This window comes from Pinus tabuliformis, chromosome J (assembly GCF_031772625.1).
Source record: "Pinus tabuliformis cultivar Carrire ecotype Pingquan chromosome J, CPIR1, whole genome shotgun sequence".
NCBI lineage: Eukaryota > Viridiplantae > Streptophyta > Pinopsida > Pinales > Pinaceae > Pinus > Pinus tabuliformis.
The window spans coordinates 1,074,781,800-1,074,805,890 of record NC_142295.1 but is presented as its reverse complement, the minus strand read 5'-3'; positions in this window follow the sequence as shown (position 1 = coordinate 1,074,805,890).

Genomic DNA, 24,091 nt, shown 5'->3' with positions numbered 1-24,091 from the left:
GACTTGGAGGGAAAAGTCTTCCAACTTATTCCAAAAATACAAAAAAATCTACAAGCAAAGGAGTGGGATCCTTTAGTCATCAATTTCCATGTTTTTTTAGTTAGCATAGAGATAGAATTTAGGAATAAATCATGTTGTAATAAATGTGAAATAGTTAAGCTAAAGTGGAGGTTCTCGAGGAGATATCCTCGCTGAATAGATAGGATTAGTTAAGCATAGTGGAGGTTCTCGAGGAAGATGTCTTGCAGAACTGGTAGTTGTATTAAATAAAGCCCCTATTTTAGGAACTGGTTGTTAATACGAACCAGTATAAATGTAATTTGAATGCTATTGTAATGGGATTTGGACCGCAGGCCTTTATTGCATATTTTCAAAGAAAAAAGGGTATTTTCTCTGTGTATTGGTTGATCCCGGAGGCGTGGTGACCTCCGAAACCTTTCTGTGCATCTGAACCGTATTGTCTGATAAACTGGTATTTGTACGTGTAATTGGGTTCATTTCTTTTCTTCTGAGTTTTTATATCAATGATTTGGCCTTAATTTCCAATTAACGCGTCGGTTGAAGCCTTTAGACTGTGTTTCTTTCATACCGGTGAGCCCTGGCTTCTTTATTTGCATCACAGAGTTCTGCAGGCAAAACTCTATTTTACACAGGAAAATGGTGAAAAACCTTAGCCGGAACTAAGTTCCGGACTTGAAACTCTATCAAATAGGGTCGATACCCTTATCGGGTCTGAAACCTTTATCGCATCGCTGAGTTGGAGCGGGGAGGAACTAACCTTTAAAAGTGTCGAAGTCCGACTTCCAGATCCGAAACCTTATAAGAGTGGTTCTATAATATATCGAGTCTGTGGCTTATCGGATCACAAGACCCAAAGCAGAAATAGGTTGGCAAGGAGTCTTTGGAATCACCGATTGCGATTTCTGATAACACTACGTGTTATCGCATCAGGGGTAGGAGCATTGAAAGGGCTGATAGTTGAACCCGCCGATAGTGTTATTTGTGTATAGCGCATTTCCTTGAAAACTGGCGCTGATAGTGTATTTCTAGGTATTAGTATTTTCCTTTGTATAAACCCGCCGATAGTGTAATTCTTGGGAAATAGCACTACGACTATTTATAACCACCGATAGTGTATTTCCATGGGTAAATGCACTATGGTAGTGTTAAAAGGGCCGATAGTGTATTTTATACATAATAGTGTTAATTCCATTCAAAACCCCCTCCGATAGTGTATTTTGAAATTCCTGTGGAGTTACAGTCCCGATAGTGGACAAGAGGCTTTATTGTGAAATTTGTTCCCGCTAACTAGTTTTGGGGTGATTATGAAGGAGAAAGTGGGGTGATTTTAAAGGAAAGAGGGAAATTTATGAACAATCTCTCTAGAGATAGATGACTCCAGTGTGGGAAGCAGAAGGAACTCCACCAGAATTAGAAGAAATTTTATCAGGTTTTGGCTGTTTGTTTATATCGCCTGCACCCAGGCCACCATTAGTGGTATCAGAGCAACCTTTTGACACTGAATTGAATCTCAGAAGCGGAAGAAGGAAAGATAATATGGCTTTCAGAGTTGGACGAGGACGTGGTAGAAGAGGACGGCATGTTGCAAATGCTGAAGTGATGGAAGTTGTGCAATAGATGCAAGCAAGATTAGAGGCATTAACAGCAGGGAGAAATATAGATGATGGGGATGTTAGTGAGCCCAAGGTTGAAGCTGAAGGAGAGGAGGAAGCTGTAGCAGTTACTCTTGAGATGAGATTCTTCCAGTTAATGTTGAGATCCATAGCTAAGCCGAAGACTGAGGTTTCACAATATGAAGGAGGACTGAATCCAGAAGAATTGATAGACTGGATTAATGGCATGGAGAAATTCTTTGACTATGAAGAAACAGAAGATGAGAAGAAAGTAAAGTTTGTTGTCACCAAGCTAAAAGGTCATGCAACACTTTGGTGGGATGGTGTGTAGGCAGAAAGAAAGAGACTTGGCAAGCAACCTATCAAAAATTGGAGCAGAATGGTAGCAAAGCTAAGAGGTAAGTTTCTACCAAGTAATTATCAACAAACCTTGTGCAGGAAAATGCATAATCTTAGACAGAGGTCTATGACAGTGAAAGAGTACACAGAGGAATTCTATAAGGTAAGCATAAGAGTTGGACAAACTCAGGATACCGATGAGAAGGTGGCTAGATATGTGAATGGTCTTAGGATGGACATTCAAGATGAGATAAGTATACTGTCTCCTAAAACAATAGAGGAAGCTTATTAGATGGTATTGAAAGCTGAAGAAAAACTCATGAGGAAGCAGTCTACCAGAGGGAGAGGTACTTTCCAAGGAAGGGGAAGTCAAGGTGGTAGAGGAAGATCTACAACACCCAAAGATGGAGCTAGCAGCAACTCAACCCAGCATGGTGATGCAAGTGGCAGAGGGAGTTTTTCTAGAGGAAGAGGAGGAAGAGGAAGAGGAAAAGAAGTAAGATGTTACAGATGTAACAAACTTGGACACAGAGCTTTTGAGTGCCCAGAGAATGCATGAACTATCCAGAGGAATGCAATTGTTGCTCAAGTTGAGGGAGAAGCACCAGCAACAGTAGTGGCAGAAGAAGAAAATATACCAGAGAGAGGAGAATCTTTGGTAGTCAATAAAGTCTTGCTCAAGCCAACAAAGGAGATAGTTGAACCATCACAAAGAAAGACCTTGTTCAGAACAGTGTGTAAGGTTCAAGGGAAATGCTGTCAGATGATCATTGATAGTGGCAGCACTTATAATTTGGTCTCTACAGAAGTGGTGGAGAAATTGAAGTTGAAAACAAAGAAACATCCAACACCTTACAAGGTGTCATGGTTACAAAAGGGACATCAGCTATTAGTAAATGAACATTGTGAAGTGGAATTGCAGTTGGGCAAATATAAAGACAAAATTGTATGTGATGTGATGCCAATGGATGTGTGTCACATATTGCTTGGAAGACCTTGGCAATATGACAGAGGAGCTATGCATGATGGAAAGAGAAACACCTACAAGTTTGGTAAAGATGGTATCAATCATACGTTGCTGCCTATGGAAGAAGAAGATGCATCAAGAAAGAAGATTGATCCAAAAACTCTGTTATTGGGAGGAAAGGAATACTTGCAGCAGATTGAAGAGAATGAGGTAAATTTTGCTGTAATTTGCAAGCCCAAGGTAATAATGACTTCCACTAAAGTTTCTGATTTACCCATTGAAATTCAAGAAATGTTGGACAACTATTGTGATATCATTGTTGATGATTTGTCTAATGAGTTGCCACCCATTAGAAGAATCATCCATCATATAGATTAATTCCTGGAACAAGTCTACCTAACAAAGCAGCTTACAGAATGACTCCTATAGAGAATGAAGAGGTTAGGAAGCAGGTTCAGGAACTGCTTGACAAAGGGCTGATTAGAGAAAGCTTGAGTCTTTGTGCAGTACCAACAGTGTTGACTCCAAAGAAAGATGGAGGCTGGAGAATGTGTACAGATTCAAGAGCCATCAATAAAATCACAATCAGGTACAGATTTCCTTTACCTAGGATTGAATATTTAATGGATTGCTTGAGTGGAGCAAAGTGTTTTTCAAAACTAGATCTTAAAAGTGGGTATCATTAGATAAGGATAAGAGAAGGGGATGAGTGAAACACTGCTTTTAAAACAAATGAGGGGTTGTATGAGTGGAGAGTAATGCCTTTTGGGTTGTCAAATGCACCAAGTACATTTATGAGACTCATGAATGAAGTTATTAAAGAATTCATTGGTAAATTTGTGATAGTATATCTGGACGATATATTAGTTTATAGCAGGTCTAAGGAGGAGCACATGAGACATCTGAATTATGTCTTACAAAGGCTACAACAAGAGAAATTATTGCTGAATTTGAAGAAGTGTTCATTCATGAAAGAAGAGCTAGTGTACTTGGGTTTTGTTATTTCTGCTGAAGGGCTGAAGATGGATCCAGAGAAGATCAAGGCAATCATGGAGTGGCCTTCACCTAAAAGTGTCTTTGAGGTAAGAAGTTTTCATGGTCTTGCTAGTTTTTATAGAAAATTCATAAAGAATTTTAGTAAGATCAATGCACCTATTATTGAGACCATAAAGAAGGATAAACAGCCATTTAGATGGACTGCTAAAGCAAAAAATAATTTTCAACTGTTGAAGAAGAAAATCACTAAAAGGCCTATTTTGGTTCTACCTGATTTTAATAAACCTTTCCAAGTGAAGTGTGATGCCAGCTGTTAGTGTCAGTCTTTCCAGCCTTCCTCCAGTGATCAAATATGCTCTTACAAAGTGGTCTCAGAGTGTCAAGGTCAAATTTTGTCATTTCAAAGAGTTTTCAAGCAAAATTTGGTCACTAGGCATTAGGTCTAGGGTTTACTTTCACTCCTTCTAAAGTTGTCCAAATGCCAATCTATGTCACTATTCAGCTGAGTCTATCATCATTCATAGGGTTGTCATTATCATGTCAGTGTCTAATGAGTCATTTTACACCTTGTCCATGCTTCAGTTGCGCCTAGGTAAGGTCATTTCCCTCTCCTAGGGTTTTGAAAGCTAATTTCTCTTGAATGGTCAAATCATTAGCAAAACTTGTATCCAGATGTTCATACACCTTCCCCTATCCTTCATGTACCTTATCAAACACTTTCCATCACTGAGATCCCCCAAATTCCTCATTTTTGCACAAACCCTAGTTTCTAGCTACAACCTGGCAATTTTCTAGGTTTGGCCTGTGTTTTGCCCTTTTGGACCCCTTCCCCTCGCTCAATCTCTGATATTCCACTTTCCCCTGCTTCCTAACATCCCTCCCCACTCCCAAAAATTTCCCCAAGAATTTAGAAGCCCCCTATCCCCTTCATTTCGCTTCATTTCCACGAAATTCCTTGTTTCACACATCGGGACAAGTTTCACTCAAAGGATGTTTCAGAGCAATCAAAGATGAATTTTGGAAAACTGAGAGAGGTTTTTGTCCACAACAGGCCAAGGAAGAAAAACCTCCTTCACTTTTTGCACAGGTGTCATGGTTTTAAAGAAATGTTAAAAATACAATCGCCAGATCCAACGAGGTTGGCCAAGGCACTAAAACGACGGAAAAGGCCCAATCCACTCCAAATTTTGGCCAAAGCCTCTTTGACTGAGCATGGTACTTTATTGGGGACTCCCAGCCCAAATTTCAAGAAATTTGGAGAAAATTTTGTCAATTGTGAATTTTTTGTGCCAAACACAGGTTTTCTTCACCAACAGGTCGCGCGCATTTCGGGAAAACTCAGCATTTTTGGATTTTTCATGCAAAGATACACCTGCTCAGCAATTACTAAGAGATTTCATCAAGTTTTGAGCCTCCAGAAGGTCAAAAATCAAGCAAAAAATGACTTTCTGCCACCTTTTTGACACACAGGAAGCAGTCTTGGGAGATTGCAATTTTGGAGGGGCAAATGGCCACCAAATTTAGAAATTCCACTTGGGTTGGAAAGTAGACATCTAGACCTTTCCAACAAGCCCACTTTCGCCTCATTTGGACACCTGGAAGTGCCTCAAAAACAGCTCCAAAGTAGCGCGACCTATTGGGCAGTTTTTCACAAAAATGCACCTACAGCTCAGCAAAACGCAGTTTTGACTGTATTTGACTTTTTTGAGTGAATTTTGATCCTCCTTGTTGTAAATGATGTAACTTTATGATATTTTGACACTTATTTATCTCTTCTAGAAGATTCTTTCATGTGATAGGCAAAAATTTAATGAATGAATTGGTTTCCTAGCTTATAGAGGCAAGTTGTTTTGACTGCCTAGATTTTAGTGCTCAGTTTAGAATTGGTTGAAACAGCTCCTAGAAGGATGAGCTCGACCCCTAGAGGCAAGGAAAGGTGTTATCTTGCCTATATTATGTATTTTCTTAGTCATTTTCAGAGGTTGGAGGGTTGGACTCTTGAGGGAGAAAGCTCTATTGTATTACTCATTGTATCTCTGCAATTTTGGCAAAGGAAGAAAGACCAGGGTTTTGCAGTCCTTTTTGGGATTCCTGTGGTTACATGTATTGATGGTGTGTTTCTCTTTGTACTTGTAAGTTTGTTATGTGATTCATCTTCTTACTTTTCCTTCTGCAAATTAGGCAAATGAAGTGTTAAAGTAGAATTCATGATTGCCATGCTCTGCTTTTAAGTTTGCTTAATATTTATGTTTTCATCTGTCTAAAGAGAACTCTTGAAGGTTTCTTGCTCTCTTTAGCTCCTCACCGGTCATTCCTATCCATTCACTTAATTCAAAGGCATCAATACAGTCTCCTACCTTGCCCCAAAGAACCCCCTGCAAAAACTGTGTCCGATCCCCGCACCCAGAATTGCCTTTCCCCAACTTTCCACCAAAATCCTAAAAATCTCAAATCAAACCTTTTATCAGTTTACTAGCCTAAAATCAGTGTTCTTTATTGGTTATCTCTGCCCGTTGAAGATCTTTGCCGAGATAGACCGGAGAGAGCCCTCTCCTGCCCCGTAGGGCTAGCTATGAGGCTAAGTGGTTTGATGTTGCCTTGGAGTTTACCTTTCTCAGCCTGAGGTGAAATTTCAAGCGCTAACACCAGCGGAGAAGCTATTGGAGGTGGTTTAAGTCAGGAAGACAGACCTGTAGCTTATTTTAGTGAAAAGCTGAACGATTCAAAAAAGAAGTATTCTTCTTATGATAAGGAGTTCTACGCAGTTGTGCAGTCATTGAAGAAGTGGAGACATTATCTAATGTCAAAGGAATTCATCATTTATTTAGATAACCATGCACTACAGTATATCATGCAGCAGCCAAAGCTTAGCTAGAAACATGCTAAATGGGTAGAGTATCTTCAAGGTTTCCATTTTGTCTTGAAACATATAAATGGTCAATCAAATAAAGTTGCAGATGCCTTAAGTAGGAGAAATGTATTACTTCAAGAAAGTCAAATTCAAGTGTTGGGTTTTGATTTTCTTAAAGAATTATATGAGACAGATTCAAATTTTAAAGAGGCATTTGAAGCTTGTAAGAATCCTATTTTGATGGATAGGAGTAAATGGTTGGATTATTTCTTACAAGATGGACTGTTGTTTAAGAGAAATCAGTTGTGTATACCAAACTGTTCTATGAGGAAGAATTTAATTAAAGAAAAACATAGTGGAGGACTTGGAGGACATTTTGGTATAGAGAAGACTTATGAACAATTGAACAGATTTTATTTCTGGCCAAAATGAGATCTGATGTGGAAAAGTATGTGAGAACTTGTAAAATCTATCAATATGCAAAGGGAAGAAGCCAAAACATAGGTTTGTATGTTTCATTACCAATTCTAGACAGGCCTTGGGATATGGTAAGTATGGATTTTGTTTTAGGCTTACCAAAGACTCAAAGGGGTAATGATTCAATTTTTGTTGTAGTGGACAGATTTTCAAAAATGGCACATTTTATTCCATGTTATAAAACTAGTGATGCTACTCACATTGCTATTTTTTTTTTCAAGGAGATAGTAAGATTTCATGGGTTGCCGAAGAGTATTGTCTCAGACAGAGATTCCAAGTTTGTTGGACATTTCTGGAGGACATATGGAAGAAGTTGGGAACTAAATTAAGTTTCAGTTCTACCTATCATCCACAAACTGATTGACAGACTGAAGTTGTGAACAAGAGTTTGGGCAATCTTTTAAGAAGTCTTACTGCAGAACATCCAAAACAGTGGGATCAAGTGTTGGCACAAGCTGAATATGCATACAATGACTCACCTAACAAGAGTACAGGACAAAGTCCATTCCATATTGTTTATGGAATGCATCCAAGAGGAGTATCTGAGTTGAGGAACTTGGGAAGAGAAGAGATGAGAAGTGCAGAGGGAGAAGATTTTGCTTCAGAAATGTAAGCAATACATGAACAAGTGAAACAACAGTTGCAAGATAGCAACATCAAGTACAAGACCAGAGCAGACATGAGAAGAAGAGAAGTGAACTTTGAAGTTGGAGATTTGGTATTAACACACCTCAGAAAGGAAAGATTTCCAAAAAGGGAGTATAACAAATTAAAGTTCAAGAAAATTGGACCATGCAGAGTATTAAGGAAGTTTTCTGCAAATGCATATGAGATTGAATTACCCCCTAATGTTGGAATATCTCCAATTTTCAATGTTGCAGACTTGTACAAGTATGAAGGTGAAGCTGCAGATGATACAACACAAGATCAAGAGATACAAGAGATTGACTGGGTAAAACAGTTACCTACAGCAAAAGAGTTACAGCCAGAAAGAATTTTGGACAAGAGGGTGTTCAAGAAAACTAGAGGACAGGAGTACTTTCAATATTTGGTAAAATGGAAGGATTAGGCAACTACTAAAGCTACTTGGGTAACAGAAAGCATGCTACAGAAGTTGGGCAGTTCTATAGAAGAGCTCATGGACAGGAGCCCATGAAGAATTTTGTCCTCAGGAGTCTGATGCAGGAGCATGAGACTTGGAGGGAAAAATCTTCCAACTTATTCCAAAAATACAAAAAAATCTACAAGCAAAGGAGTGGCATCCTTTAGCCATCAATTTCCATGTTTTTTTAGTTAGCATAGAAATAGAATTTAGGAATAAATCATATTGTAATAAATGCTAAATAGTTAAGCTAAAGAGGAGGTTCTTGAGGAGATTTCCTCACTGAACGAATAGGATTAGTTAAGCATAGTGGAGGTTCTCGAGGAGGATGTCTCGCAGAACTGGTAGTTGTATTAGATAAAGCCCCTGTTTTAGGAACTGGTTGTTAATACGAACCAGTATAAATGTAATTTGAATGCTATTGTAATGGGATTTGGACCGCAGGCTTTTATCTCATATTTTCAAAGAAAAAGGGGTATTTTATCTGTGTATTGGTCGATCCTGGAGGTGTGGTGACCTCCGAAACCTTTCTGTGCATCTGAACCGTATTGTCTGATAAACTGGTATTTGTACGTGTAATTGGGTTCATTTCTTTTCTTCTGAGTTTTTATATCAATGGTTTGGCCTTAATTTCCAATTAACACATTGGTTGAAGCCTTTAGACTGTTTCTTTCATACTGGTGAGCCCTGGATTCTTTATTTGCATCACAGAGTTCCACAGGCAAAACTCTGTTTTATACAAGAAAATGGTGAAAATCCTTAGCCAAAACTGAGTTCCGGACTTGAAACTCTATCAAATAGGGCCGATACCCTTATCGGGTCCGAAACTTTTATCGCATTGTTGATTTGGAGCGAGGAGGAACTAACCTTTAAAAGTGTCAAAGTCTGACTTCCAGATATGAAACCTTATAAGGGTGGTTCTATAATATATCGGGTCCGTGGCTTATCGGATTGCAAGACCCAAAGCGGAAAGAGGTTGGCAAGGAGACTTTGGAATCGCTGATTGTGATTTCCGATAACACTATGTGTTATCGCATCGGGGGTAGGAGCATTGAAAGGGTCGATAGGTGAACTCGTCGATAGTGTTATTTGCGTATAGTGCATTTCCTTGAAAACTGGCACCGATAATGTATTTCTGGGTATTAGTATTTTCCTTTGTATAAACCCGTTGATAGTGTAATTCTTGGGAAATAGCACTACGACTATTTATAACCGTCGATAGTGTATTTCCACGGGTAAACACACTATGGTAGTGTTAAAGGGTCGATAGTGTATTTTATACAAAATAGTGTTAATTCCATTCAAAACCCCCTCCGATAGTGTATTTTGAAATTCCTGTGGAGTTACGGTCCCGATAGTGGACAAGAGGCTTTATTGTGAAATTTGTTCCCACTAACAAGTTTTGGGGTGATTATGAAGGGAAAAGTGGGGTGATTTTAAAGGAAAGAGGGAAATTTATGAACAGTCTCTCTAGAGATAGATGACTGATACTCCAATGCGTGAAGCAAAAGGAACTCCACCAGAATTAGAAGAAATTTTATCAGGTTTTGGCCGTTTGTCTATATTGCCTGTACCCAGGCCACCAACTTAGCTTTTATTAAACATAGGCAAGAGTCAACCAGGTTCGCGACTTCCGCGTACCACTCGACCATAGACATGGCTGAACCAAATATTTCTTTCAACCAGTCACCCTCGTGCCATATTCCAAGCATGAATGTGTGATCTCATGGATAAACCAATCCAAAAATAATCAAGGAAATCCATAATTTAAACCACCCCCACCCTCACCAAACCGTGTTCTCACCAAAACCAACACCAAGATCACAAAACAAAACCAAGCTAGGTATGCCTCCGGACTCCATCACTATCCCTGAGGAATTTTCCATCTCCTTATCTCTCAAGCTTTACCGCAATCCACATTGTACCACTAGGCCTCATTTTTTCAGGACACCAGTATCTCATCTTTACTGCAATCCACACTGGATTAAGAGGCCCTAAATTGAGACTCCACCCTCAGGCTTTACCCTATATCCCGTGAAAACCGGTCAAGGGATTCCTAGGCCTTTAGGATTTTTCTTGAGACCACCTCCACCCTAGATTCTGAAACCATCCGGCGATTCCGAAGCTCTAATCTGAGAAAACAATCCCATCACACAATGGCTATTCGGGAAAAGGAAGGCAAGGTTGAAAACCACTGTCATAACCCAACAAAACCATGCCACAGACATCAAGAGAACCATATACCAACATGCAAATCCATGCATGTCAAAACCAGCAAGGAAATCACACATGCAATATGTTACCTACAAGTATTCATGCTGAAGCTACTTGATCCAACATTAAACCATCTAAATAATAATGAGATACCAACCATTAAGGCCACATAATAACAAGTACAAAAGCAAGAGAACTTAGTTTTTATTAACATAGGCAAGAGTCAACCAGGTTCGGGACTTCCATGTACCACTCGACCATAGACATGGTTGAACCAAATATTTCTTTCAACCAGTCACCCTTGTGCCATATTCCAAGCATGAATATGTGATCTCATGGATAAACCAACCAAAACTAATCAAGGAAATCCAGAATTTAAACCACCTCCACCCTCACCAAATCGTGATCTCGCCAAAACCAAAACCGAGATCACAAAACAAAACTGAGCTAGGTATGCCTCCAGACTCCATCACTATCCTTGAGGAATTTTCCATCTCCTTGTCTCTCAGGCTTTACTGCAATCCACACTGTATCACTAGGCCCTAAACCGAGACACCAGTATCTCAACTTTATCGTAATCCACACCAGATTACGAGGCCCTAAATTGAGACTCCACCCTCAAGCTACCGTGTATCCCGCCAAAATCGGTCAAGGGATTCCTAGGCCTTCGGGAATTTTCCTGAGACCACCTCCACCTTGGATTCTGAAACCATCCGGCGATTCCAAAGCTCCAATTCGAGAAAACAATCCCATCACACAATGGCTATTCGGGAAAAGGCAAGGTTGAAAACCACTATCATAACCTGACAAAACCATGCCACTGACATCAAGAGAACCATATACCAACATGCAAATCCATGCATGTCAAAACCAACTAGGAAATCACACATGCAATATGTTACCTACAAGTATTCATGTTGAAGCTACTTGATCTTGCTCCTCCTGTCTTGATCTTTTCTTTGCTTTCCTTTGCTTGCTTTTCCCTTCTTTGCTCCAAAGCTAAGAAAAAACCCGAGCCAAAAACTTGCCAACTGATCCTAAGAAGCCTTTTTATCAATGAGGCCTCCATTTTCTTCATTTTCCATTATTTTCCTTCAATTTACTCCTCACATGCAACCTATGACCTTTCACCGTCCTTTTCTCCATTTTCCTTTATTTTCATAAATAAATGTGCCAAAATACCTTTTCGTCTTTTTAATGTCTTTGCCATTGCCTTTGCCAATTTCTTTAGCCATAACAAACCGAAATGAACACCCACACCAAGATGTCTTGCCTAACATTCAGCTTGGAATACGTGCCCCTTAACCGTGGTCTTATTTTTCCTTTATTAACTTTTATTACATGAACTTTTAACCAGGGGCTGTTACAAATGGACAAGGGGTTGGCCCCTTGTTCTCCACATAATAAACCTGTGGTGCTCCCATTGGATGTGAGGGAACACAAGTGACCTCAAGGGTCTCCAAGTAAGCCGAAGATGAATGTAGATCATTTGTAAGGGCTCAAAAAATGGTGTAAGTGATGCCACATCAGCATACAAGTCTCGGGTCATCTGCCAAGTGCATGGTACAACTGTGGGGTTGTCTGGGCAAAGGTGAACCAGGTGCATCTTCCTCGTCCAATAGGTGGATCTTGAGCAATATATGAACATCTCTAAGGATAAATGGAGTGTTTTCTACTATTGTGGATGCTCATGGCTCTCAACACACACCCTACATGTGCCAATGTAGCCCTATGGAGGGTTAGGACCCCGTATAGGGAGACCAAACCCAAGATGGAGACCACCTGCAATCCTGCATAAGATCCAATATGTCCCCTAGCCTTCGAGTACAACAAGTCATCAAGGAAATCGAGTAAAGGAGCTTACAAACCATGGACAACAGGTGCGGACTTTATATTGGCATGCCCTTTCATAATGGGCTTTGGCATATGCTAATGTCACCAAGCTCCAAGTGGGGTTAACTGGGTATCTTATTAGGTGGTTTCTACTTCTAAAGGGGATAATATTTCCAAGGTACATCCTTTAAAGGGTGGTGGCATGTGATAAAGAGATGAATGGAGTAGGGAATGAAAGGGGTAGCCCTGGGTCACATGCTGGGATACAAAGGTAGCTAATACAAGGGAAGCCCACACTTGGGTATATAATGTATAGAAGGGAGAATTGTGGTACATGAGGTGCCCCGACCTTGATTTTTCCACCCTTCTTTATAATCCTTTTGACTTTTATTATTTTTCTTTAATTGATTACTCAAGGCTCAAGGGGTAAGAGCATGATGTGTGAGATATAGCAATGGATACCCCCTTTAAGTTAGGGCAGTTCATTGCCCACCAAGGGTTGGGACAATCATGGGTTCCTGAATGATAAAGAATTCTCATCTAGGGCCTGTAGGAACCAGGGTGATGGCCATGATGATGGGGTAGAGCTCATGTATTAGCTTTTTCCCATGTGCTAAATGTGTTTGTCCCGACCATATTTTTAATTTTGTGGTACATTTTCTTGTTGAATGTAGCCAATTATGCTTTTATTTTTCTTTTTAGCTGCATCAACCTCTGGGGCATCATTCAAGGCCTGACCCAAGGAGTGGGCAAGGGGAAGGGGAAGGCTAACCCTATGTGGACCCAGGTGGGAGAAATGATGAATGGGGTTATGATGAGTGGAATGGGAGTAATATATATGGATGAGGGATCGGGACCACACAACCTGTTAGTGTCGGTCATGATGCCCTCCATCAGTGATCAAAAAACTCTTTGCATATGCATAAGTAGGTGTCTCATCAATGTCAGTTTTGCATCTCATTAGGCATGCCATAAAACTGATGGAGGAGCTGGTCCTTGTTCCCTTCTTGGCTTTGTTGGATCAGGTCATATCAGTTAATGAGCTTGTGTCACACTTGTTTTGTTTTGTCTTGAAGTCCAAAGTCTTAGGTCTAGGGTTTCAGTCAAATGTCATTGCAAGATCATGAGTCAGAGGTCCATGAGTCCCCAGCAAGCCAGAAGGAGAGTCCATCAGATGGTCTACCTGCAAAAAGAACGGAGCTAAAGCACCCAAAAAGTCAAATTCAGAACAAAAGAAAACTCAAAACAGTGTTAAAAGAAAGTGTCAAGGCAAAACATTAGAAAGTGGGTTTGGTAAGTAAATTTTTTCAAATTGAGCTTATAAAGAGTCAAATTCCCTCTCAATACCCTCATTGTGCATCCAAAGAGCTTGCAAGAAGAAGTGATAGGGCGAAGAGGCAAAAGGAGGCAAAGTGCAGAGAAATTGAACCAGTTTCAGGTGCGCGACCCGTCAGAGGTTGTGCGCGACCTGTTGGGCGGTGCGCGACCCGTCAGGCGCCTCCCAGCAGTGTTAATTTGTAACGGGCGCGACCCGTCGGGCTGTGCGCGACCCGTTGGGTGCCTTGCGCGACCCGTCAAGCTGTTGACACCAAAACCGCCCCAAATTTTGTCCAATCGCCCTCTAAGTTGCAAAATCGACCGAGGTAGGGTCTATACACTTGATGAATTGATGAATGGTGAATGATGAGCTTTCATTTATATGTTTTTATCACTAAGAATGCAAAGAAAATCGATTTTGGTGATTGCTTGTCAATGTAGGCATAATGCTAGGGTTTGGTGTTTTTTATCAAGGTTTTAATTCCCATTTATGTTCCCTCCATGTTTCCCCATTGATTTCACAATTGTCATCATATGTCTCTATCTTATCTTATTTGCAAAGAATATGAAATTTTCCTCCTTCCAAGTATCAAACCCTATCCCTCCCTAAACACATTCCCAAAACCCTAATACCCTCCATTGTGATATAAAAACACACACAGCAAAAAGAACAAAATGCTATGAAAGAAAAACAAAATGATTATGCAAAAAAGAAAGCAATATGATGATAAAATGCCAAAACAAGAAATAAAGAAAATGTGGCTGTGTATATAAACAAAAGCAAAGGAAATATTGCTATGTATATTTGATCAAAAGTAATGTTGTTGTGGTCCTAAAAAGCAAAAACCATGTTTTCCCTTCTATCCCCTAATATCTTTGTCAATAAAACCCCTTTTCCCTTTTGACAAAATGTCAATGAAGCCCTTTCCCCTAGCATCAAATGTACATGAACCCCTTTGAAAAAACAGAGTGTGCCTTATGATGTACATTGAAAGGCAGAAATCAAATGAGCAAGTTATCTATGCTGTCCCATCCCCCTGTTGAGCATACATGTCATTTCCCTTGGTTATTATTATCCATGTTTCCCTAATAAAAACATTTCTTTGCAAATGATTTCCCGCTGATTAAGATGAGATTATATGTTTGACAGTTTGTGAATTGTCCCTGAAAATTCCATGTTTTCATATGTTTCCCTTTCCTTATTAAAAAATCCCCTCCCCTAACATTTCCTTCATGATTTTTTCCCCTTGAAAACAGCATACAACTCAACATTTTTGCAGGCAAGGGCAGCAGTTTACTTTGTCTATTTTCTCCACTTTGCTCAAAAGCACCATGTCAACCACCGAGACCTATGAGCAAGGTGATGACCAGTCTTCTTCTACAGAGGTTGAGGTACAACGGAGGCCTCGTAGGGGGGGCAAAGGTGGTCATCATAAGAGAGAGGAGCCCACCTCATTGGCAGAATTGCAGGCCTGTCCTTTGGCGGTGAATTGCTTTCGGTATATGTCATGTTTTCAGTTTTGCGAGAGGCTTGCTCAGATCCAGCACCACAGGGAGTTGACCCGCTTATTTGTTTTGCACCTTCATGATGGGCAGGTCACTCTGGCAGGAGTGAACTTTGTGTTGTCTCCGGAAGTGATTTCAGAGGCTACCGGGATACCAAATGTGGGTGAGGTGTGGCCCAAGCGCAAAGTGTTGGATTTTGTTCATTTTGAGCCATATGTCATGCCAGCCTTCATGAGACACTTGTCGGGGGTCTTTCCTTTCAGATTTCTCCGGAGGGAGTATGCTCCGATCTTGAAACTCATCATGCATTACTTTACATGTGAGGGTAGGTTTTCACAGGGGTACTCTTATCACATCCGCCTGTTGATGCACTTTACCCGAGTGAGGATGATGAACATCCCGGTTTTCTTCTTCCAGAATATTCAGAGGATGGTGCCTATGTTACAGAGGAAGACCCCAGCCCAGCAGTTTAGGAGTTTATGTCACTATGGTCTCATCCAGCTCATTGTTTCCCATCAGTTGAGTCAGCAGGGCATTCCATGGGAAGAGTTCATCTCCCATGAGTTCTTCACAGCGCCACCACAGCCACAGCCGGAGCCAGAGGTCATTTATGAGGAGGGAGGTCCATCTCACCAGCCCGAGATCATTGTTCCGAGACATGTTGCTTCCTCACCTCAGGTCACCTACCAGAGAGGCCACAGGGCCTTGTTTGCAGCAGCTCGACAAGTACTTTCTCCACAGCAGGTGGAAGGGGTCTCGTCATCATCTTCAGGGCAGCGAGTGTTATCTCCACACCAGGTGGAAGGGGCCTCGCATTCTTCATCAGTAGAGGCAGTGCGGGAGGGCAAGCAGCCCATGGTTGAGGATGAGAGAGCCGGTGATACACATGATGATTTCATTGACCTTGATGCCCGCTCTCCTTCTTCAGATTTTTATGAGATTATCAGACAGAGAGAGGTGGAGAACCTCGTGTTGCAGCAAAAGCTCCAAATGGCTCAATGGACCATCACTTATCTGGAGCAGCGCAGCAAACAATTAGAAGAGGAAAAAGAACTTGATGAGCTATGGAGGATCCGCAGTGATCGAACTTTGAACCGTAGGAGGCCCGGTGACCCATTGCCTGCTGACCGGGAGTCTTTTCTCATTCAGGAGAATGCTCGCTTGGAGAGGCTGTTGGAGAAGGCCAACCAGGACAAGAGGCTGCTAAGGAACATGAAGAATCATTATTGGGCGAGGATGCATGTTTGCAAGGCGAAGATGAAAATGTTCCAAAGAAGGTTGTCCGAGGCCCGCAAGAGGAAGAAGAAGACCAACCCACTCCGTATCTTGGCTGAGGCTTCTCTCACTCACCATGATACTCATTAGCCTCATCCTAGCAGCTAGCACAAGAAATTTTGAAAGTTTTGAGGCATTTTTGGCATTTTTGGGACATTGACAGGTTTTGGCCTTTTAACGGGTCTCACCCCGCGCGCGACCCTACAAGGGGGCAACTCAGAACGGGGAAAACTCAGCATTTTTGGAATTTTCATGCAAAGTTACACCTACCTGTGGATGGACTTCAGTTTTTATGGAGATTTGGGCCTCCAAAAGGTCAAAACACATGCAAATTTTGACTTTCTGCCCCTATTTTGAGTTGCAGAAAGCTGTCTTGGGAGAATTGAGTTCTGAGGGGTCAAATCAACTCCAAATTCAAAAATTCCGGTGGGGTTGGAAAGTAGACTCGCAGACCTTTCCAATGAGCTATCTTGCACCTGATTTGGACACTGGGAAGGCCCCCAAACAGGCCTCTCAATGTGCGCGACCTGTCAGGCACATGTGCGCGACCCGTCAGGGAATTTTGCCTGTTTTGACCAGTTCGGCCAGAAAAACACTGTTTTCACTTGGTTTAATGTTTTGGGCATGTAAATGATGGATTTTTGTGTAATTTTCATGGCTCTATGATGCTTTTACTCTCCTTGATCACTTCTAGAAAATTCTTGAATGTAAATGGTAAAAATTTAATGCATGGATAGGTTTCCTAAGTTTTAGAGGCAAGTTGTTTTGACTGCCTATTATCTAGTGCTCATTTTAGAATTAGTTGAAACAGCTCCTAGGAAGCTGAGCTCGACCCCTAGAGGTGGGGAAAGGAGTTAGATCATCTATATTATGCCTTCTCTTTCTCATTTTCATGGTTGGACTCTTGAGGGAGGAACTATCATTGTATTATTCACTTGTATCTCTGCAATTTGTGGCTAAGGAAGACCAGGGTTTTGCAGTCATCATTGGGATTCTTGTGGACTCATTGTGTTGATGGTGTGTCTCTTCATGTTATTGTAAGCTTTGTTATGTGATTCATTTCTTTTCTATACTGCTGCATATTAAACAAATGAAGTGATAAAGTTAGAACTCATGCTTGCCATGCTCTGCTTTCAAATTTGTTTAATTTCTATGTTTTCCGCTGTCTAAAGAGAATTCAAATCCATTGTTTTCTCTCTTTAGCTTTCTTACCTTTCCTCCTGATCACCCATTTCAGCTAAAGACATCTACACAAGCTCCTACCTTGCCCCAAAGACCCCCCTGCAGAAACTGTGTCGAATCCCCGCACCCTAAATTGCAGATCCTCAATTTGCCACCAAAAACCCCAAAAACCCCCAAATCAACCTTTTAATCAGTTTACTAGCCTAATATCAGTGTTACCTTTGATTGGTCATCTCATTTCGTTGAAAATTTGCCGATGTTGACCGGAGAGAGCCTTCTCATACCCCGTAGGGCTAGCTACGAGGTGAAATGGTTTGATGTAGCTTTGAGATTTGCCTTCTCAGCCTGAGGTGAAATTTCAAGTGCTAACACAACCAAAATCATGTTTTCCCATGTAGTACCATCCCTAAATCCCAAGGGTCAATAAAAGAGATTCCACAGGGCTAGGGTCCAAGGTTAACATCCAAAAGAGATCTACGGGACAATAGCATAGACCTAGCCCACTCTTTCTGTTGAATCCCTCCATTCATCCATACCCATAAGTATCCATGACAAGCAAACTACAATACTCAATTACGAAATGAAAAGACATACCTTTAGGTTCGGGAGGCCCACCTTCAAACATACGATCATGGCAGGTGGGTGAGGGACCACACTGCTGGCTCAGGTGGCGGAGAAATGGCACAACGATCTAGTTGGTGGCCGCAAGGGGTTGCTAGCTACCGGTTGAGGACCATCTTGGAGAAAAAAAAATCTAGGGATATCACCCACAAAATGGTGGGTAACATCTTGCTCCAACTGGGATGTGATCTCTCAAGGAAGTGGACGAAGCTACTCGAATGGGAGGTCACACCTGTTAGCTGCACATATAATAGATGGAAAACACGGGGCATTATGCTTTCATGGCATTTCATGATCGCACATGCTTGGATTAGCCCCATAAAATCGACCCATAAAAGTGAAATGCAGTTTTTAAATATAAATGCAGCTAATATATCATGAGAAATATCATATGACATTAGTTCTAATGCAAAAATAAGTATGCAATGCATTCTACCCTAACATGCATCTGGTAAGGGCAATACTATGAGTAATCATAAAGCCAATGCAACTAACATATCATCATGACTAGACATATGCCTGCTAGTATGATTACTCATGAAACAAAACCTGAAGCGAATGTGGACACAATCACATGGAGAGTGAAGTGGGTGGGAGGTGGGAAAGCATGATTTCCATTTAATGTAAAAGGAAGCCCTAAGAGAAGGGGAATAGTTCAATCTAGAAGTGTGGGGCTTTCCCTCTAAGTACACAATGATGGAATGAAAGATCACTCTTAAGAACTCCCTATCACAATCAATGCTTATAATATTATGCTTTGTATATTCCATAAGGTCATGATGAGAGGGGAACAAAAGTCGAGGGACAGAAGAAGTGCAACAAATAGGTTTCCCACAGTGATGGTCACATTGGAGAGGGGAGTTTGCGAAGAAATCATAACCTTGAGGATGAGTCAAAGGAGATAAGGTATATTCAATGAAGGGTTTTTCCTTGACACCACATTCAGAAGGAAAAGGCTCATGGTCACTTGAGATCATATGAAAAGGGATGAGGGACTCACTTGAGGAAGCCTCAAGATGATGAACAAGAGGGAAAGGTGAAGTGTCATATTCAACGGGTCTTCCTTCCCCAATATCATAATCCAAAGGCTCAAGTGAATATATAATCATAAGGAGGATAGGTAGGAGCCTCATTTCTTGCTTCATTATAAGCATCAAAGATTGGGTTTTCTTTAAAAGGAGAATCAATTACTTCCAACTATCCCTCTTCATGCAAGGGAAAATAATAATTCTCCTTCCCAAAGGTATTTATGGATATGTCATCGCAAGTGATTCTCGAGATAAAGGGAAAACCAATCGCAGTCGCATCCTCTTTGTCGGTATCATAAATGGGAGCATAATCAAATTAAGAACCAACAATTTCCCATTTCCCCTTTTTAATGTGAAATAGTCTCCAATGTCATCTTTCAAGAAGCTCATGGGATCACCTTCCTCAAGGTTCTCAAAAGGAGAGTCATTAAGAGTGATATCCTTAAGAAAGTTAAGGTCGGGCTCAACTTTACTTTCTACAACCTCGTCATCCTCAACCCTTGTGTTCTCAAAACCATTTGTTTCATCATGTGGACCCGACGAAGACTCAGCTTCCTGATCATCACCTAGATTACCAAAGCTATCACCAACCTCCTCTTTTGGGGCCTTGTCACATGTAACGGGAGGAGGGTTCTCTTTAGAAATTAAAGGGGAACCTAAGACGTCTTCCACAGAGGGGTATCTATGAGCTACCCATTCTTCATGAGGGATGCCACCCCATATTTCTAAAAAGATATCTTCAAAATATTCATATTCAATGGCAATCTCATGAGGGAGGCTGTCATACCAATCTTTAGCTTGGCCTATAAATGATAAGGCCAACAATATCATAATTGTGTCCTCATTTTCAATCCCTGTCGAGGCTAAGAACCAAGGGATATCGTCAATATGGACATTGAGATCTTGATTAGGACTTCCTTTGAATTTAGGCATCCCACTTATCATCCATGCCTTGATTTCAGGGCGTTCTAGAACTTCTTCGGTACTAAGGTCATCATAGGGAGAAGGAGGGAGACCATGCTACTCGAAATGGTCCATTTCTTAGGATTTTTACACATTAGAATTGAAAATGGAGTCGCCAGGGTGAATGTAGATGCCTTAATAGATGTTTGCTTCACCCTACAAGAATTAACTTTAAAGTTGAATGAAGAACGAGGGTTTCATTCTTCCAATGGAGTTGCCAATAATAATATGTCAATATGTCGTATGGGGAGTAAAACACATGTTTCGTGTCCCTGACAACAACGCCAAAATGTTACCACTCAAACTAGCAGGGGGTCCTGGAGGGTCACTTGTTAGGTTAAGAGAAACAATGAAGCTAAAGCCCACTATCACCACAGCTAAATCTTCCTACTCTTTACGGACTTTCACCCATGGGAGGAGACCCGATATATAGAGAATCACTTATAAAGGATAGCTCGACTAAGATGGGTGTGAAGTGATCTCAGGGACCCTTTCTTAGAGGAGGCTCAAGAATAGGACTTTTTTGCTTCTTAAGCAAGTTACAAATCCTTCTAGGAGAAGGTGATGAGGATTTAAGGGCTACGTTTAAGGGGTGCGAATTGTAAAGGATCTTCCAAAACCCTAAAATCCTTGTTGGACTTGGTTTCCCAAATGGTTTTTGAAGAGTTGAATTTCAAAGATATGGGACCACATGGGACCAAGTGGACCCAGGTTAGGAAAAGATGAAGGAGTTTAGCAACCAATGATAGGCTTGACCTAAACAAGGAGGAGAAAGGGACCAAAGAATTGATTTCCAGCTGAAGGTGCAAAATGATCCATGTGAGGAACTAGCCTAGGGAACTTAGGGCAAAAACCAACCTCAAGGCTAGGGCTTGGGATATATGGTTTTGAAGAGTTGAATTTTCAAAGATATGGGACCACATGGGACCAAGTGGACCCAGGTTAGGAAAAGATGAAGGAGTTTAGCAACCAATGGTAGGCTTGACCTAAACAAGGAGGAGGAAGGGACCAAAGAATTGATTTCCAATTAAAGGTGCAAAATGATCCATGTGAGGAACTAGCCTAGGGAACTTAGGGCAAAAACCAACCTCGAGGCTAGGGCTTGGGATATCTCACAACCCCACAGTCATAATTTCCTCAAATTTGGAGGAGGCCTAGGAGAGACACCAACACAATTGATGCCCAAAGATCAAAGTTTTTCTATGGGTGGTTTGTCGAGAAAATGATGCCCTAAGAGCCCTAATGTGGCTAGACCTAGAATAAAGAAGGAGAGGGGAAGAAAAATATTTCTTTGAGTGATCACCTTATGCTAGACCAATGCCTAATCATTTGGGGATATTGAAGTCAAGGAGAATATGAAGATAAACTTTATTTCAAGGTCAAGGAGGCCTTAAGATCAACTTTGCTTGTCACTAAGGCAAAAGAGAGTGACCTTAAAAGATTTTATACTTCGTTTTGCAAGGTGAAGTAGCTTATCAAGATAAATTCAACCATAGAATTATCCCTAGGAGAATTCGTTCAACATACATGACCCATACATAGAGATATGTTATATAGAAACATAATTCCACAATTTCACAGTAAATGCATGCAACAACTAGGCCTAGAATAGTGAAAATCTCATTATCAATGCATGTGACAAAGTAAAAGAATAATAGCATTAAATTTGCACTTACATGTAATAGAATATATCCAACCACCAATAGAATTTCCAATCATGAAGCTCCAAGATAAGAAAAGACAAGCCATACATCAAAATTCATCCATGCTACAAAATTTCGTCCACCAAGAAGGAATAGCGAAAATCTCAACAGAGATACAAGTCCAAACCAAGTGATGATGAGAAATGAACTCTCATCATTTGTATTTATACACCTCTAAGGAGTTTGATTTAGCTATTTGAGCCTACATTAGCCCCTAAAATAGAAATAATGTGCAAATAACTAACTTTTGGTGACAAGCCCATCAAACTAGCTCATAAAACAAAATAACAAGCCTCTCAAGAGTTCGAGTGATCAAAAATACATATCGTTGGGCTCTCTAAGAATCTTGATGAAGTCCATAAGTGCCATAATGATGAATATGAATTCCAAAAGTAATGGACAAGGGGTTGGCCCCTTATTCTCCACATAATAAAACTGTGTTGCTCCCATTGGGTGTGAGGGCACACAAGTGACCTCCTGGGTCTCCAATAAGTCGAAGATGCTTATAGATCATCTGTAAGGGCTCAGACGATGGTGTAACTAATGCCACATCAACATATAAGTCCTCGGTCATCTTCTAAGTGCATGGTACAACTTTGGGGTCGTCCAGAAAAAGTTGAACCAAGTGCATCTTCCTCGTCCAATAAGTGAATCTTAAGAAATCTATGAACATCTATGGGGATCCATGGAGTGTTGCCTACTACTGTGGAGGCCCATGGCTCTCAACACATACCCTACATGTGCCAATTTAGCCCTCTGGAGGGTTAGGACCCCCTATAGGGAGACCAAACCCAATATGGAGACCATTTGCAAGCTTGCATAAGATCCAATGTGTCCCATTGGGTGTGAGGGCACACAAGTGACCTCCTGGGTCTCCAATAAGTCGAAGATGCTTGTCGATCATCTGTAAGGGCTCAGACGATGGTGTAACTAATGCCACATCAACATATAAGTCCTTGGTCATCTTCTAAGTGCATGGTACAACTTTGGGGTCGTCCAGAAAAAGTTGAACCAAGTGCATCTTCCTCGTCCAATAAGTGAATCTTGAGAAATCTATGAACATCTATGGGGATCCATGGAGTGTTGCCTACTGCTGTGGAGGCCCATGGCTCTCAACACACACCCTACATGTGCCAATGTAGCCCTCTGGAGGGTTAGGACCCCCTATAGGGAGACCAAACCCAATATGGAGACCATTTGCAAGCCTGCATAAGATCCAATGTGTCCCCTAGCCTTCCAATACAACAAGTCATCAAGGAAATCAAGTAAAGGAGCTTACAAATCATGGAAAACAAGTGGGGACTTCGTAATGGCATGCCCTTACATAATGGGCTTTGGCATGTGCTAATGTCTCCAAGCTCCAAGTGGGGTTAGCCAAGTATCCTATTAGGTGGTTTATACTTCTAAAGGGACAATATATCTAAGGTACATCATTTAAAGGGTGGTGGCATGTGATAAAGAGATGAATGGAGTAGGGAATGAAAGGGGCAACCCTGGGTCACATGCTGGGATACAATGGTAGTTAATACAAGGGAAACCCACACTTGGGTATATAATGTATAAGAGGGAGCAATCGCAGTACATGAAGTGCCTTGACCTTGATTTTTCCACCCTTCTTTATATGCCTTTTGCCTTTTATGATTTTTCTTTAATTTATTGCTCGAAGCTCAAGGGGTAAGAGCATGATGTGTGATATATAGCAGTGGATACCCCCTTTAAGGTAGGGTGGTTAATTGCCCACCAGGGGTTGGGACATTCATGGGTTCCTGAATGATAAAAGAGGCTCATCTAGGGCCTATAGGAACCAGGGTGATGGCCATGATGATGGGGTAGAGCTCATGTATTGACTTTTTCCCACATGTTAAATGTGTTTGTCCTGACCATATTTTGCATTTTGTGGTACATTTTCGTGTTGAATGTGACCATTATGCTTTTACTTTTCTTTTCAGCTGCATCAACCTCCGGGGCATCATTCCAAGCTTGACCCAAGGTGTGGGCAAGGGGAAGGGGAAGGCTAACCATGCGTGGACCCAGTGGAGGAATATGGACCCACATGGGAGAAATGATGAATGGGGTTATGATG